The sequence below is a fragment of the Notamacropus eugenii genome, chromosome 2 (genome assembly GCF_028372415.1).
Source record: "Notamacropus eugenii isolate mMacEug1 chromosome 2, mMacEug1.pri_v2, whole genome shotgun sequence".
NCBI classification, from domain to species: Eukaryota; Metazoa; Chordata; class Mammalia; order Diprotodontia; family Macropodidae; genus Notamacropus; species Notamacropus eugenii.
Window position 1 is genome coordinate 290,344,631 of NC_092873.1, and position 14,844 is coordinate 290,359,474.

At 40.9% G+C, this 14,844-nt stretch overlaps 1 long non-coding RNA gene across 1 annotated transcript; it reads right to left on the bottom strand.

The window, feature by feature from the left end:
* Positions 1-4,063: 4,063 nt before the first annotated feature.
* On the bottom strand, positions 4,064-5,094 carry LOC140527426 (uncharacterized). The gene is made up of 2 exons (XR_011974796.1): positions 4,790-5,094; positions 4,064-4,494 (listed from the first exon to the last, which is right to left on the bottom strand). It is a non-coding gene; the product is annotated as an uncharacterized lncRNA (long non-coding RNA).
* Positions 5,095-14,844: the final 9,750 nt, after the last annotated feature.

Consider the following 14,844-nt stretch of genomic DNA (forward strand, 5'->3'; position numbering starts at 1 on the left):
TCACATGGTGGCCAGAGGAAGTGATACAAGGACACTCCCATGTTCTCTCTGAAGAACTTTGGAATTGATTGTGTGACATGGGAGACACTGGCAAAGGATTTCCCAGCACCTCATGCCTGCATCAAAGAAAGGCACTGTGCTCTATGAGCAAGGCAGAATTTTAGTACCTCAAAAAAGCCATGAGGTGCACAAATTTAGAGACAGTTCCACTCCAAATGTTCACATGGACTATTTGTGCTTGACTTGTGGTAAAAGCTTCTGAGCTTGTTCTGGTTTGATCAACCACAGTCAGACACACTGTACCTTGATTCCAACACAGTGACATCATTTTGGTCCTCTTCCAGAGCAAAGGACAACAACCAATCAAGGCTCTCCTGTGAACTTCATGCAAGTGAAAAGGATAAAAAGGTCTATCTTTCAACATTACTGTTTGATCACCTCTACTTAGGGAAAGAGATATAAAATAGAAGAGACAACCAATGACTTGAAGTTTTGAGGTTCCCCAAGGCAAGCCTATATTCTTGCTACCATGTTCAACCACATTGCAGCTGTAGCGGAAAGGAAGGGAAAGAAATCTTCTCCCCTTCCCTACTCCAAGGAGGAGCTGGCAGAGTCCTAAGAAACAAATGAAAGCAAAACCTGCCTCTGTAAATTGAGGGTCTATGTCAATCACCAGTCCTCTTTAGACACTGTCCCCAGTCATGGGAAGACATGAGGACCAACCAAGAGTTGCTGGTCATGCCTATTCTTTAGCAAGTGACCAAAGAATGTGGTCCTCCTCACTGGGCCAAAACACACATGTCCAACTCCAAGGGAAGTTCTCTCTCCTGTAGATATGGGAGGTGGGGCTCCCTTGATTACCCCTAATATACATATATATGTATCTATGTATTTATGTGTATGTATACACACATATATGTATGTATATATGTTTATGTGTATACATGCATAATATATGCTATATTTCATGTTTATATATAAATAGAATTTTTAATATTGAAGAATCTGAGCATTATTACCAAAACCTGTTTTAGAGGAGGATGCATGCTAAAGAAACAGAAATCACTATACACCCTTTAGAATGTTTTCACTGATGTCCAACTGTTAGATTAGGCTGTGATTGATACAGGAGCATCTATCAGTGCCTAATTTGACCCTGGCTTGCTGAAAAAAATCCACCCAACTAATCCAGAACCAAAATCCTACCCATCCTTTAAGACCTACTTCAAGCATTTTCTTCTTCCATGACAAAAGCTGACTCCTGAAACATGAAGTGATCTCTCCTCCACCTGAACTGCAGTGGCATATACTCACATTTATATGATCTTTCTTATATTCTGCTGTGTAACGTAGTTATTTTGGTCCATATCCTAGCACCTGAGCAAATTATAAGCTGCGTGTGTGCAAAGACTATGTTTTATTCAGTTGTACACACACACACACACACACACACACACACACACACACACACACACACACACACACACAGCCTAGCAGAGTTCTTTCCATTGTCCATTAAGTGTTTTTGGAATGAATGAAATTTAGAAGGAAATAAAACAGCCTCTGAAAAACAGGCCCAAACCTAGAGAGTGACCTATAAATGTCACAGTCAGTAATCATTGCTTTTTTTTAAGACAGTGTAAGAAATAGAGGTTACTGTCCAAAAATTCAATGCAATTCTACAGACACTTGCTATGTGCTAAGCATTAAGGGAAATTAGAAGTTTCGATAACACAGGGACCCCTGCCTTCATGGAACTTAGAGTCTAGAATATTATACCTTTCAGAGGAGAATAAATAGAAACACAAGGAATCTGAAAAGAGTGGGGTTGGGGGCGGTAAAATCAGCTGCCAGATGATTAGTCTCCCAAATATAAAAACCACTCCCATTTACATAATTCTTTTAGGTTTAGTGCTTTCCTCATGGTAAAGAGACTCAGAAGGTGGCTCTTGGTGGTATCATTCTCCCATTTTGCAGGTGAGGCCACATAGTCTCAGAGAATCAAAGTGACCTGCCCAGATCTTCTGGTTCCAAAGTCAGTGTTCTTCCTAGGGCATCTTCTCCTGCAGACATCACAGAGCCCTCTGTTTTGAAACTCTAATTGCTTGATGTGTGTTACTGTATGTTGTATTCTCCAGGTTGTTGTCTGATCTTCCACACATCTGTAAATTCCTTAAGGTCAAGGACTATGTCTAAACTTTATATTCCCCTATCCTCATCACCTAATACTGTGCTCTTGCACACAGAAGGCTTCTAATAAATGTTTGTTACAGGATTGTATTGTATTACATTGTACAAGTTTCTTCCAAGAAATTTTGTTGCCTCTTTCAGTAGGCTGACTACAAAGCTTGCCGCCCCTCCCCGCAGCACCCAACCTAGGTGATGTCTATATGGGATATAGGCAAACGGTGCTATAGTGAGTGGGGTCCCCTCTGACCCCACTTCCAAGTGGGCAAATCACAGTTTCCCTGAACCTCACTTCCCTCTTCTGTAAATGAAGATTGGTTTAGATGACTTCCAGCTCTAGAACTCTGATGATATGATCTGGTGAGTCCCTTGAAAGGCAGCTGTTTGGGGAAGGGCAGAAATGACAAAGAAGCAAAAGGTCTCCATTGTTTTGGATGAACCATCCCTAATTCATCCCCAAACTACACCCTCTTCCACCTGACCCTGGCCTTCCAGACACAGCTTGGGTTCAGCTGCTGCTCCCAAATATTCCCCCACAGCCTCAATCCCATTGGATTCCTGGAAGCTGCCTCTCAGCTGAGGGAGAAGGCTGAGCCGTGTGCATGCGGGGGCCCTCGCTGATGTTCTAATAAGGGGATTATTTCCTCTCCCCGTTGCTTTTGGAACCTCCGCACTCCCTGGGTCGCAGCTTTGACAGCAGCACCTCCGCGGTGTTTTTCCATAGCTGGGATTAGCCCTCCCCCTTCCCCCCAGCCCTCCCCTCTCCTTTCTGTTTTGGCTCAGCATCTCTCTTCCCCGAGAGACTACTGAACAGTAACAAACCCGAAATACCCAAGTAACAAATGAGTCACAAAACTTCCTCAGGCCCGAGCTCTGATGATCTCTGGGTGTGTTTAGGGGTAAATAGCAGAGGAGCTGACTGCCCAGAGAGAAGAGAGGGAGAAAAATAGACATTAAAAAGAGCAAGTTGGCCGAGGAGGCTGACAGCATCTGAGTGGGTTGGAGGGAGGGCGGGAGCGCAGGGGAGCTAGGAGGCGGGCAGCATGCAAAGGTGAACTTGGAACTGTGGTCCGTCCCACCCCATCTGACTCAGGCGATGGGGAGGCCCCCTCGGGAACTACAAAAGCCTGGCTGTCTAAGAAGGCTCAGCTGGAGAAGTCACCTGACTGCCATCCTCCTTTGTTTACAAGTTCTGACTTCTCAGGCTTGAAGTGCTCTTTCAAAAGGCCTCTGCAAGGCCGTTACCCAGAGAACTTGGCAGCGAATCTGTCCCGGGGCCAGCTCGACTCCCCCCCACCCCTCCTTTAAGATGCTGAAAATGGAACAGGGCGAGCCGAGCCGTCTACAGGGACGCGCCCTCCCTGGCCTCGAGAGACGCCTGAAAAGAAGAGGTGACCGTTCCTCCACGAGAATTCAGGGGCCACCCCGACAGGGGCTTACTCCCACAGGGGCAACTGGTGCCTCCTCCGCCAGATTACGGGTACTTTTTGTACATTTCTGCGTGGGGAGGGAGATCCAGCAGCCTCTGCCCTGCAAAAATCTGCCTAAGGGACCGGCTTCATGTGGATTTTCCTGGTCTAATGAGCCCCCACCCTTGCTTTTCAACTCACCTGTCCTAACAACAATTTCTCCAGAGGCCATAATTCCCGTTTCTATAGCCGGTTAAGAATTGACAAGGGTCTTTTCTCACACCAAACCGGTGCAAGTATTATGATTCCCCCGTTTTACCGGTGAGGACGCAGAGACTGGGAGAAGTGAGGAGAAGTGTCCACGGTGACACAGCTAAGGCCAGAGCTTGTTCGTCTGTATTTGTTTGTTTTCTCCCCCATTAGCGTGTGAACTCCGTAAGAGCAAGGAGTGTCTTTTGGCTCTTTACTAATTGCTTAAATATATTTATTTATCGATTGAGAGTCAATAACAGCCTGATCTAGATACACAACATGTCGGACAAAAACAGGAGGACGGAGGTACGGCACATGTTTTGCAGATTTTCACGTCTAGTCTACATTTCTTTCAACCCACTGCTTCTCAACAACTTATCAAATAACAATTAAGAGTCTAATATGTGCCTAACTCAATCCAATCCAACAAATATCTATTAAATGCCTACTTTGAGCACTGTGGCAGATAGATTGTTGTCGTTTGTCCTTGTTCTTGGAGAGGACCTTGGGAATCAGGAAGGTGATGCCATGACTTGCAAGTGAATTGGATTTAAGTGAGGGAGGGCTGTGTGAAGTCACCAAGCTCACTTTCTCTTCCCAAGACATCTGGGTCCAGAGGCAAGATATAGATCAGGACAACTAGATGCTGGGGATACAAAAACAATTTTTTAATAGTCCCTGCCCTCAAGGAGCTTACCTTCTCCTGGGGGTGGGGGAAGAGACACAATATGGCACCTTGTTAGCACATAAATGATCATTTAAGAAAGGAGAAAGCATTTCCAATTAAGAAAATCCAGAAAGGTTTCTGGTAGGTGCCTGAGAATGGAGACCAGAAAGAAACTAAGGATTCTAAGAAGTGGACATAAGGAGAGAGTCATTGTCAAAGGCACTAAAGCACATCAATTTATAGAAACAGCTCAGATCTCATCTTTGCTACTTACCATTAGTATAATTTAGGTGAATCAGTCTTTTCACCTCTGTTTTTTTCATCTGTGAAATGGGGGAGTTGCTTCAGATTCTAAAATAACTTCCACCTCTAAATATATGAATATATGAATGATCCTGTAGGCCAGTTTGGCTAAAATGTGGAGGGCATGGAGGGGAATAATGTGTCATAAGCCTAGAAAGATAGACTAGAATGAGATAGTAAAGGGCTCTACATACCCAGTACTATCACTGTGGTATTCTAAACTGGACATTTTGGGGGACAGAGAGAAATAATAATTCTTTCAGAAAGGCTATGTTTGAATCTGACTTGCAGTGAGCCAGCTTTTCTCACACTGCTTTCTGTGGTTCCTTCCTGTCGAAACCAGGAAGTTCAGGGGCCAGTTTTAAAATACTGATAAACAAAGCAAGTTAATTTGAGTGGCTTACACTGGCAGCTCTAATCCAATGTTGCAGCTGCCTGCAGTCCATGGATTTGAACTTGACCTTTTGGTTTGATCTTCCTCTCTCTGCTCTCCCACCCCTATCATTCACAAGCATAAAAACAGATGCTAGCGATTTGGAAAGTGAAAAACCTGATTTAAGAGGAAGTTAAATATTTTACATACTAAGGCCTCAGTAGATAGGAAGAAAACAACCCTGGGATCTGCAGAGAAAGAAAAAGGCAAACTACTCTTAGATTGCCATAGCATCGTGAAAAACCTAAAATATTCTTTGAAAATGATGGCTGGATATTATTTTGAAAATTCCTATTCCTGACCTCACATGCTCTTAAATTACAAGTGAAAGCCAGAACTTGAAAATGTTGAGAATTTTCCCATGATTTTGCCCTGTTGCTGCAAACCCTACTCATGTGTGGATTAATATGAATTTTCTTCATGGATAAATTTTTTCATGGTGCTTCTCTCCTCAAAAATCTTTGGTAGCTCCTCATTTCCTCCCCTGAAAAGTTCATGATTTCAGTATGGGGCATAGAGCCTTTGAGGCAAAAACAGGTGGACAAAGGTACAACAAATGTCAAGGTAGGGCCCATGTTTCTGATGAGAGCCATCTACCACTTGGTAGCACCTACCTTGCTGAGTTGTTGTGAGTTTCAAATGAGACAATATTAGAAAGAAAGAGAAAGAAAATATTTAACACAGTGACTGCCATATACAATAAATATAATAATATCAATATAAATGCTTATTCTCTTTCCTTCCCCTTCCCCCAAAGGATCATTGTTTGAGAGATTCCCCAGGTCTCCCAATCAATCCTTCAACAATCATGTAATGGAATCCCGCCCCCCCCCCCCCCCCCCCATCTCCACTCCTATGGGGAGTGTTGCATAGGAGAGGGAGGGCTGGTCAAAAAGTCAAAAAGACCTGAGTTTAAGTTCTGACTTTGACTCATATTAGCTGTATGACTAGGAGACAATCATTTAACCTCTCAGTGCCCCCAGGTAACTTGCTAAGATGATAAATTGCATAGGAGCTTGGATTTTCTTCTGTGAAAGGAGATTTTACACACTGGGTATTCTCTATACCAACAAATTACGCATCTGAAACCTTCCCCAGACAGCAACAACAACAAGCACAAAACCAAACGCAAAGAAAGGTTTAGCTAAAACCCTGTCACAATAGAATAATAGACTTAGAACTGAAAGAGACTTCAAGGCCATTAAATTTAATCCTTTCATGTTTGCGGATGAGAAACTAAGGCACAGAGATTAAATACTTTGCCCAAAGGTAATAAGTAGCTGCAGCAGCAGCGTTAACAGTAGTAGTAGTAGCAGCAGCGCCAGGAGTAATAGTAGCAGCAGCAGCAACAACACTAGTAGTAAACTCTCAAGGAACTTACAGTTTAAAAAGGAGTAAGATCCCAATAAAGTGTATCTTAATATAGTACTTTAGTACTGTCCCAATATAGTCTAGAAGGGGACAGTTATAATATGCAATATTATGTGATAATTACATTAATGAATTACAAAAAATATTATGTGAGATCTGAGGGGGAAAGTCACCATCAACTACGGTAATTAGGGAAAGCTTCCTGTAAGAAATGATGTTTGAGTTGGCCTTTAAAGGACAGATAAAAGTTCAACAGGCAAAGGTAGGGAGGCATCCTAGAAGGAGAAATCATGAAGGCATGACAACATAAGGCATGCATAAAGGGCAGTGTGAGTAGAATAGGGGTGGAGAATCTATGGCCTCAAGGCCGCATGTAGCTCTCTAGGTCCTCGAGTATGGCCCTTTGACTGAACCCAAAATTTCACAAAACAAATCAAAGGGCCTCACATGAGGACCTAGAGGGTCATATGTGCCCTTGAAGCTGCAGGTTCCCCACCCCTGGACTAGAAGCAGATGGGAAGGATTTATCTTGGGATAATAGATAGTTGCTTATTGATCAACTAATTCAACCCTCTCATTTGACAAATGAGAAAATTGAGATATCAAGAGAGGTGTCAAGATGTTTGTCCAAGGTCATACATGCATAAGACTAGAAAGTTAAGTGATTACATAGTGGGGGGGTGGGGCCTTGAATTCAAAGAAGAGGAGGATGAACTTTACCCAAAGGCAAAGTATTTTAGCAGAAGAGTAACATGAACAGATTTAGGGAGGTTATTCTGACAACAGTGAGAAGGATGGGTAGAAGTAAGGAAGAGTACAAGTGGGAAGATCTGTGAGGAACCTATTAGAATAGTCTAAGCAGACAGTAATATGGGTATGAGCTAGGTTATTGTTGATGGGGACAGAGGGAAGGGAGGGCTGCTAAAGAGGGAGATGAAATGCACTAACTAGGATCTCAGAGACCTGGTAACTGATTAGGTTAGATTGAGAGGCAGCTTGGCAAAGGATAAAGGATGGGCCTCAGTCAGGAAAACCTGCTCTCAAGATCTCTCCCTAACAAGTGCAAGCCATGGGAACCAGAGCCAATTAACCTTAACCACTTCACCCCTTTGAATCCTCTGTTCTTCATCTGTAAAATGAGGAGGATAGAACAGATGGTCTCTGAGGTCCCTTCCACCTCCAGAGCTACTATCATATTTAAGGTTGAGCAGAGTGAGTCATCAAAGATAATCTCAAGGTTACTGACATGGGAATCTGGGGGTATAGTGCCACAGAGAGAGATAATGAAGACAGATGAGGAGGGTTAGGGATAAAAATAAAGAGCAGTATACAGGTGATGTCGGTGGTACATCCAAGTGCAGGTGATCTGTATGCATTTGGAAATGCAGGCCTGGAGGTCAAAGAACATGTTTGGGTGAGAGAGAGAGAGAGAGAGAGAGAGAGAGAGAGAGAGAGAGAGAGAGAAATATTTTGGAAATATAGAAAGGATAGAATAGAAAGGATAGGTGCATAGAAAGGATAGTTGAAGCCATAACAATCAATGAAACTGAAGAGACTCAAATCAAGAAAAGGCCATCGGGGGAACACCTAGACTAAAGGATCAAGAAGAAGATTAAGAGCCAGTGAAGGGATAATTAAAATGGTAAAAGGAGAACCAGATAAGTGTAGCATCCTTAAAGCCAAGAGAAGAGAAAATATTCTAGGAGATGGGATAACAGCATCAAAAGCCATAGGGAGACCAAATAGAATGAGATCTCTTTTTTAAAATCTTTAGGTTTGTTGAATAGATGGTCATCATGGGCAGTGTGGTATAACGAAGAGAGTATTAACCATGAAATAAAGAGTCCTGGATTCAAATCCTGCCCCTAGCTTGTGAGACCATGAATAAAAAACAGTCTCTCAGCCTCAGTTTCTTTATCTATAAAATGGGAATAAGTATATTTTACTATCTAACTCACATGGTTGTTATGAGTCTCACATGAGTTAATGCATGTTAAGTGCTTTATAAACATTAAAGTACCACCTAAAAATCAATTTCCTTAACTGTAAAATAAAGAGTGACCTTAAGGGTCCTCCTTCCATCTCTAAATATTTGTTCCTATGGACTTTCCCAGCTTGGTGCTGCTGGGGAAGTTTTTCTTTCCTGCCACCTGCCTATCCTCTGGGATTTGTTTGCTAAATGAACTCTGGTTTAACCAGGCACAACATCCTATTTATTTTCATTCCTCTTACCACACCCTCTTTCCCCAGGAGAGCTCTTTTCCTTGGACCCTGTTAATCACTCCTAATCCTGCTTGGAGGTGGGGAGTTGGCAACTGACTGATAGAGGATGCAATGCCTTACTCATTCAAGGCCATGGATAGGGCTGGGAGCTAGGATTGGGTGGTGGTCCAAGATTAACTCCCAGGAGTTTGGGTGTGCTTCTGGGAAGTACAGTCAGGATTGAAAAGGGAGCAACAAAGACTACCACGGAGAGCAACCAAGAGAAGCATTTCAGTTTTTCTTTTTTCAAATTGCACCTAAATTGGACAACCCATTGCTTCATTTCCCCTCTGATCTGGAACCTTGAATAGGGGAGGAAATCTTCCTCTCTTTTCCCAGATTCTACAATTAAATCGAATTTCTGATCAGTTGGGGAAACAAATCATTCACATGAAATGATTGTCTTTCCCCAGAGGGAAAATTTGGCTGAAAGTACGCATTAAGCCCAACCTTTAAGCAATTAATATTGTACCTAAAAAACACTGAGTGAGAACATCACAAGGAGATTTTGCCATAATCCTAGATCCCCAAAATGTGAAAACTCTGGGGAAGTCCAGGCCCCCAGCAGGAGCCCATCTGTTGTGTTTCTAATGTGATACTCCTCTGTTTATCTTTGCTGGATTCTCTCACTAAGTGCCAAGAGGGGGAAAAGTGATATTTTAAAAATTCATCTGCTTGTATTTATGCAAACACATTTCTAGCTAAGTGTGTGTTGAGGAAAAGCAGAGAAACAAATGTCTTTGAAGGGTCATAGTGGGGCTAAACCAGAGAAGTGAAGAGAAATGAGAGGTGGATATGAAGAGAAAGAATTCTGATTCAAATTCAACATACTTTTAGTCAGTATTTACTGAGTGAAAAGTACTGTGTAAAGCACGGAAGGTGATGAAAAAGTGAAGACTGACTGCCCTCAACAAGCTTATCAGTTAGCAGGATACATCTTCAAGCAAATAACTATAATACAATATTGAACATGCTAAATGCAAAACTGAGGTACAGAAGCCCAGGTCAATTTCTGTATTTTTCCTGGTCAAATCAATCTTACAATATTGAACAATTACTGTATACTAGCCATAGTGACTTTGAGCTGGCTATCCCCCATGCCTGGAATTCTCTGCCTCTTCATTTTCACCTCCTGATTTTTCTGGCTTCCTTCAAGATTTATCTCAACTCCCATTCTCTGTAGGAGATATTTCCAAGTCATCTCCCCACTCTTCCCATCTCCTCTCCCCCTCCCAAACCTTTCCCTCTTATTTTGCCTTCTATCTATTCTATAGTCATAGCTCATATGTACCTAATTATTGATATTTTGTCTCCCCCTTTAAAGAATTATTTTTCCCCTTCTTTGCTAACCCAGCACAGTACCTGGCACATAGCAACAGCTTAATAAATGCTTCAATCCATAAACACTTAATAAACACCTACTATATGCCAAGCACTTTGCTAAGTGCTGGGGATACAAAAAGAGGCAAACAACAGTCCCTGCTGTCAAGGAGCTCACAATCTTGACCGACTGAAAGGCTGGCTGACCTAATGCAAAGATAAACACTTCATAGGCAGTCCCTGTCTTCAAAGAGCTTATATTATATTGTGGAAAAGCACACACAAAAAAGTAAATACAAAATATAGGGTGAGGCAGGCTCAGAAAACTCCTCCAGTCAGAAGTGGCATCTCAACTTTGCTTTTCACGTGACTCAAACCTCTACCCAGAAACTTGGGAAAATTAATTCCAGTTCAATTCAGTTTATTAAGTACCTACTGTATGCTTAAAAACCAGCATCTGCATAGCATTTAATATGTGCCAATCTTGGTGCTAAAGGCTTTAAAAAATATTATCTCATTCAATCCTCACAACAACCTAGGGAGATAGGAACTATTAATATTTTATATTTGAGGCAACTGAGACAAATAGAGTTTAAGTGACTTGTCAAGGGTCACACAGCTAGTAAGTGTCTGAAGCTGGATTTGAGCTCAGGTCTTTGTGACTCCATACCTAGCTCTCTACTACAAAGTATTGAGTAAGAAACAAAAATTAAATAAAAGTTAGCCCCTGCCCTCTTAAGGATAGAACAGATAGATAGTAAAATTATTCAGGATAATAGAGGATTAGACATTTAATTAGCATAGAGAACTCCCAGACAAATCAAAACAAAAAACAACTCCCATTACCTAGGCTGGTCATGACCTTCTTTACAACTCAGAGTCTTAAAAAGTTGCTTGGAAGCATGGGCATGATATGTCAGAGGTGGGACTCTCAAAGTCAGCCCTCTGTCTGCTACACTTAATAACCTCCTAACCATATTAGGTAGGTATGATATAAAGTGTTACACGTGGTATGAGAGGGAATGTGCAAAGTCATTAGTTGTGAAAATTATGAAAGGCACCCTGGAGGAGGCAGCATTGGAATTGATCAAAGAGGAAGCAGGAAGACCTTCTAAAAATAGAAAGTTGGGAGCAAAGCTAGGAACACAGGACATTGGAGCAGCATGTTCAACGGAGAGAGGGTAGTCTGGTTTAAATGGAGTATAGGCTAAAATGAGATAATGCTGGGAAGGTATATTAGTACAAAATTATGAAGAGTTGTGATGTCAGGAGAAGGAGGTTGAATTTTACTTCTGATCAAATAACATAACATTTGTATAGCCCTTGATAGTGTCTGGCACATAGTAGGAGCTTAATAAATGCTTAGTTCCTTCCTTTTCTTTTATTCCCCTTGGGAGGCCACCAGAGATTTCTGGAGCAGGGGAGTGGTACAACCTGATTTTTGGATAAAGATTAGTCTGACATGATATGGAAGATTAGTTATATGGAGAGAAAAGTAAGGCGAGATAACCTTTGGGGAAACTATTTCAATAGTCTGGGTAGATGGGAATGTGTGCCTGTGCTAGTGTGGTATCAATGGGAATGGGAAAGAGGGCACAGATATGAGAAACATTACAAAGATCTAATCATCAGGTCTTGGTCACTAACAGAATTTGAGATGAAGAAGAGGAAAGAATAATATGGAGACTGTGAAACATGATGTGGATAATAAAAACAGGGAAATCAGCTGAAAAAGGAGGTTTAGGCAGAATGAGAAGCTTAATGTAAGAAATTCTGAGTTTTGAGTCATTAATGGGCTATCCGAGAGAGGTCCTATAGGTAACTAGAAATATAGGTCTGTAGTTCTGAAGTGAAGTTAGGGCTGGATACTTATATTTAGGGATCATCTGATAGAGGTACTAGATGAAAAAACAGGATTGAATGAAATTGTCAAGGGAGAGAAAGAAGAGGGTCAAGAACAGGACTTAACGGAACTCCTGCTTGAAAGGACACAGGAAGTAGAACTAGTTGGTAAAAGAGATTAGGTGTCCTTAGAGAGATAATGATGGAACCAGGAGAGTGTAGTGTCTCTAAAAGTAAGAGAAGAGAGCATGGTAGTAATAACAATAGCACATATTTAAATAGCCCTATAGACAGGGGTGTCTAATTGTTAAATGTTCAATGTGAGCATTTACACCTCAGAAATCAGCAAATATTACAAATCAGGGCTTGGATTATTGGTAAATTGTCTCTACTTAAGAAAGTCTAGGTGTAGAAATGTTAATGACACAGATAAAACTTAGAAGTGTCTCCAATGCACTTTTTTTTTTGAAAGCCTATGGTGAAACATTTGCCAACATACCAACTCTGACTGTAGGGGAAGCATCCTAAAGCCCAGAGAATTTCCCTGCCACAAGCTTTTTATCTGTTTTCATCATCCTGAACTTTTAAAAAATTACCTTGAAAACTGCTTTTACCTAAGGGCATTGGAATATGATTTTAGTAAAAGGATTGCTTGTTTGAACACTTGAACTCTGAATGATTTGTTGCACCAGATGCCAACATAGCCTTGAAGAAGAAGGTGAGAAAACCACCACAGGGATGGGGATGGGGTGTCAGAGAGAAGAGGGAAGGGTGACAAATTCCACCTGATGCCTGGTTTTGTATGGCCCAAGACTTAAGAATGGTTTTCACCTTTTAAAATAAAGTTTTATTGGAACACAGTCATGCTCCTTCATCTTTGTATTCTGTATGGTTGCTTTCCCAATATAACAGCAGAGTTGAATAATTGTCGCAGTCTATATGTGATCCACTCATCACTTCCCACTGCTGCTCAATCCATTACAAATCACAGTAATGCAGGTATAATTCTACAGTTTCAATTGCTACATATGTTACCATACCACTGCATTTTATTTATTGTATTACCAGTGAATACTCATTTTGTCAGAGACAGACAGACAGACAGAGAGGGTAGGAGGGAAGAAGAGGAGACAAGGAAGGAGGGAGGGGGAGAGATACACAGACAGAGACAGAGAATAGAGAGACAGAGACAGAGAAAGAGTTTCATAAATTTTTTTTGTGTGCTCAGGGCCAAGACTGAAATTTTTCTGAATAGGAAGAACTACTCCTAACCAGTATTATTGAACACTGAATGACTTTGGAAATTATCTTTTGCTGCAGACTTGGTAATGTTTTGAAATTAATTCAACCTAAAATTAAAAGACAAAAATAGCACGAATATGCAAAACTTATAACTCAATAAAGTCAATTTGATGACGATCATAAGTCAGGTCAAGTTGCTTCATATCTTTCTCGTGTTTAAGAAGCATAAACTCAATTTGACAGTAATTACAAATCAAGTCAGTCTGCTTTATATTTTTCTCATGCTGTTAAACTAAGAAAAAAGAACTTCATTCCTACACAAATTTGCAGCAGGTATGTTCTCCAAGCTCAAACTACAGTTCCACTAGCATTTTTCAAACCTTAGTGCAAGTACAAAAAGAAATTTCTATATTTCAAAATCAACAGATGAACATTTGCAATCAAGTTTTACGATAGGGAACACTAACTTTCTACCCCAATTAAACACAATTGTTACTCCCCCCAAGAAAGAATTCCATTTTTCTCATTAGTAGACCAGTATCATAAAAAATTGTACCAAGTTTTTGTTATGGTTTTAATTTTGTCAATAGAACAGTTGTAGAAATTTATTTTCTCTCTTATGATATAATTACCGACATAATATCCTCGATTTTGTTTCTTAGTCCCAAAAACCTAAAATATTTTTATCTTGCCCTTGGCAGAAAAGAGTTGCCAACCTCTACTCTAATATCTAGGACAGTTGATACTAGATTGTGGAGGGCTTCCATGCCAGTCTAAGGTGTTTGTACTTTGTTCCATGGACAATGGGGAGCCATGGAAGGATTTTGAGGAAAAGACTGAAATAATTAGATCTATGCATAAGAAACATTAATCTGGCAGGAATGTGAAAGAGATAGTTTAGACTGAGGAGACACAGAAATCCAGGAAATGAATTAGAAAACTATTGCCATAGTCTAGGGAAGAGGAGGATGAATTCCATTTGAAAAGGGAGCATGCAGCTATATGAAACAGAGGTTCACAGTTTTATATACAAGACATTACAGAAGCTTTGGTGTACATGATAGATTTATTGTTTTATGTATAACTCCCATTTTCTCCCCTTATTTGTATATGGAAATATTTATGTTTGGTGATGATTTTTTAGTTCACAATTTTTTAAAAGGCAAAACCAAAACTGTTTACTGCCTTGGTATCATGGGGATTTGACTTGCTTTAGTGAAGGTATGGAGCAGGAGGAGGGGCAGCATGGTTCCATGTAAATCGATCAATCAATCAATAAACATTTATTAAGCACCTACTATGTGCCAGGCACCATGCTAAGTACTGCAGATACAAAAAGATAAAAGACAGTCTCTGCTGTCAAGGAATTTACAATCTAAAGGAAAGGGCGTTAGATTTAAGTGATAGGAAGAAAGGAAGGAAGGAAGGAAGGAAGGGAAGGAGGGAGGGAGGGAGGAAGGAAGGAAATAGTGTTTATAGGACACATACTATTTGTCAGGCACTGTGCTGAATGCTTTACAAGTATTACTTCATTTGATCCTCACAATAACCCTGGG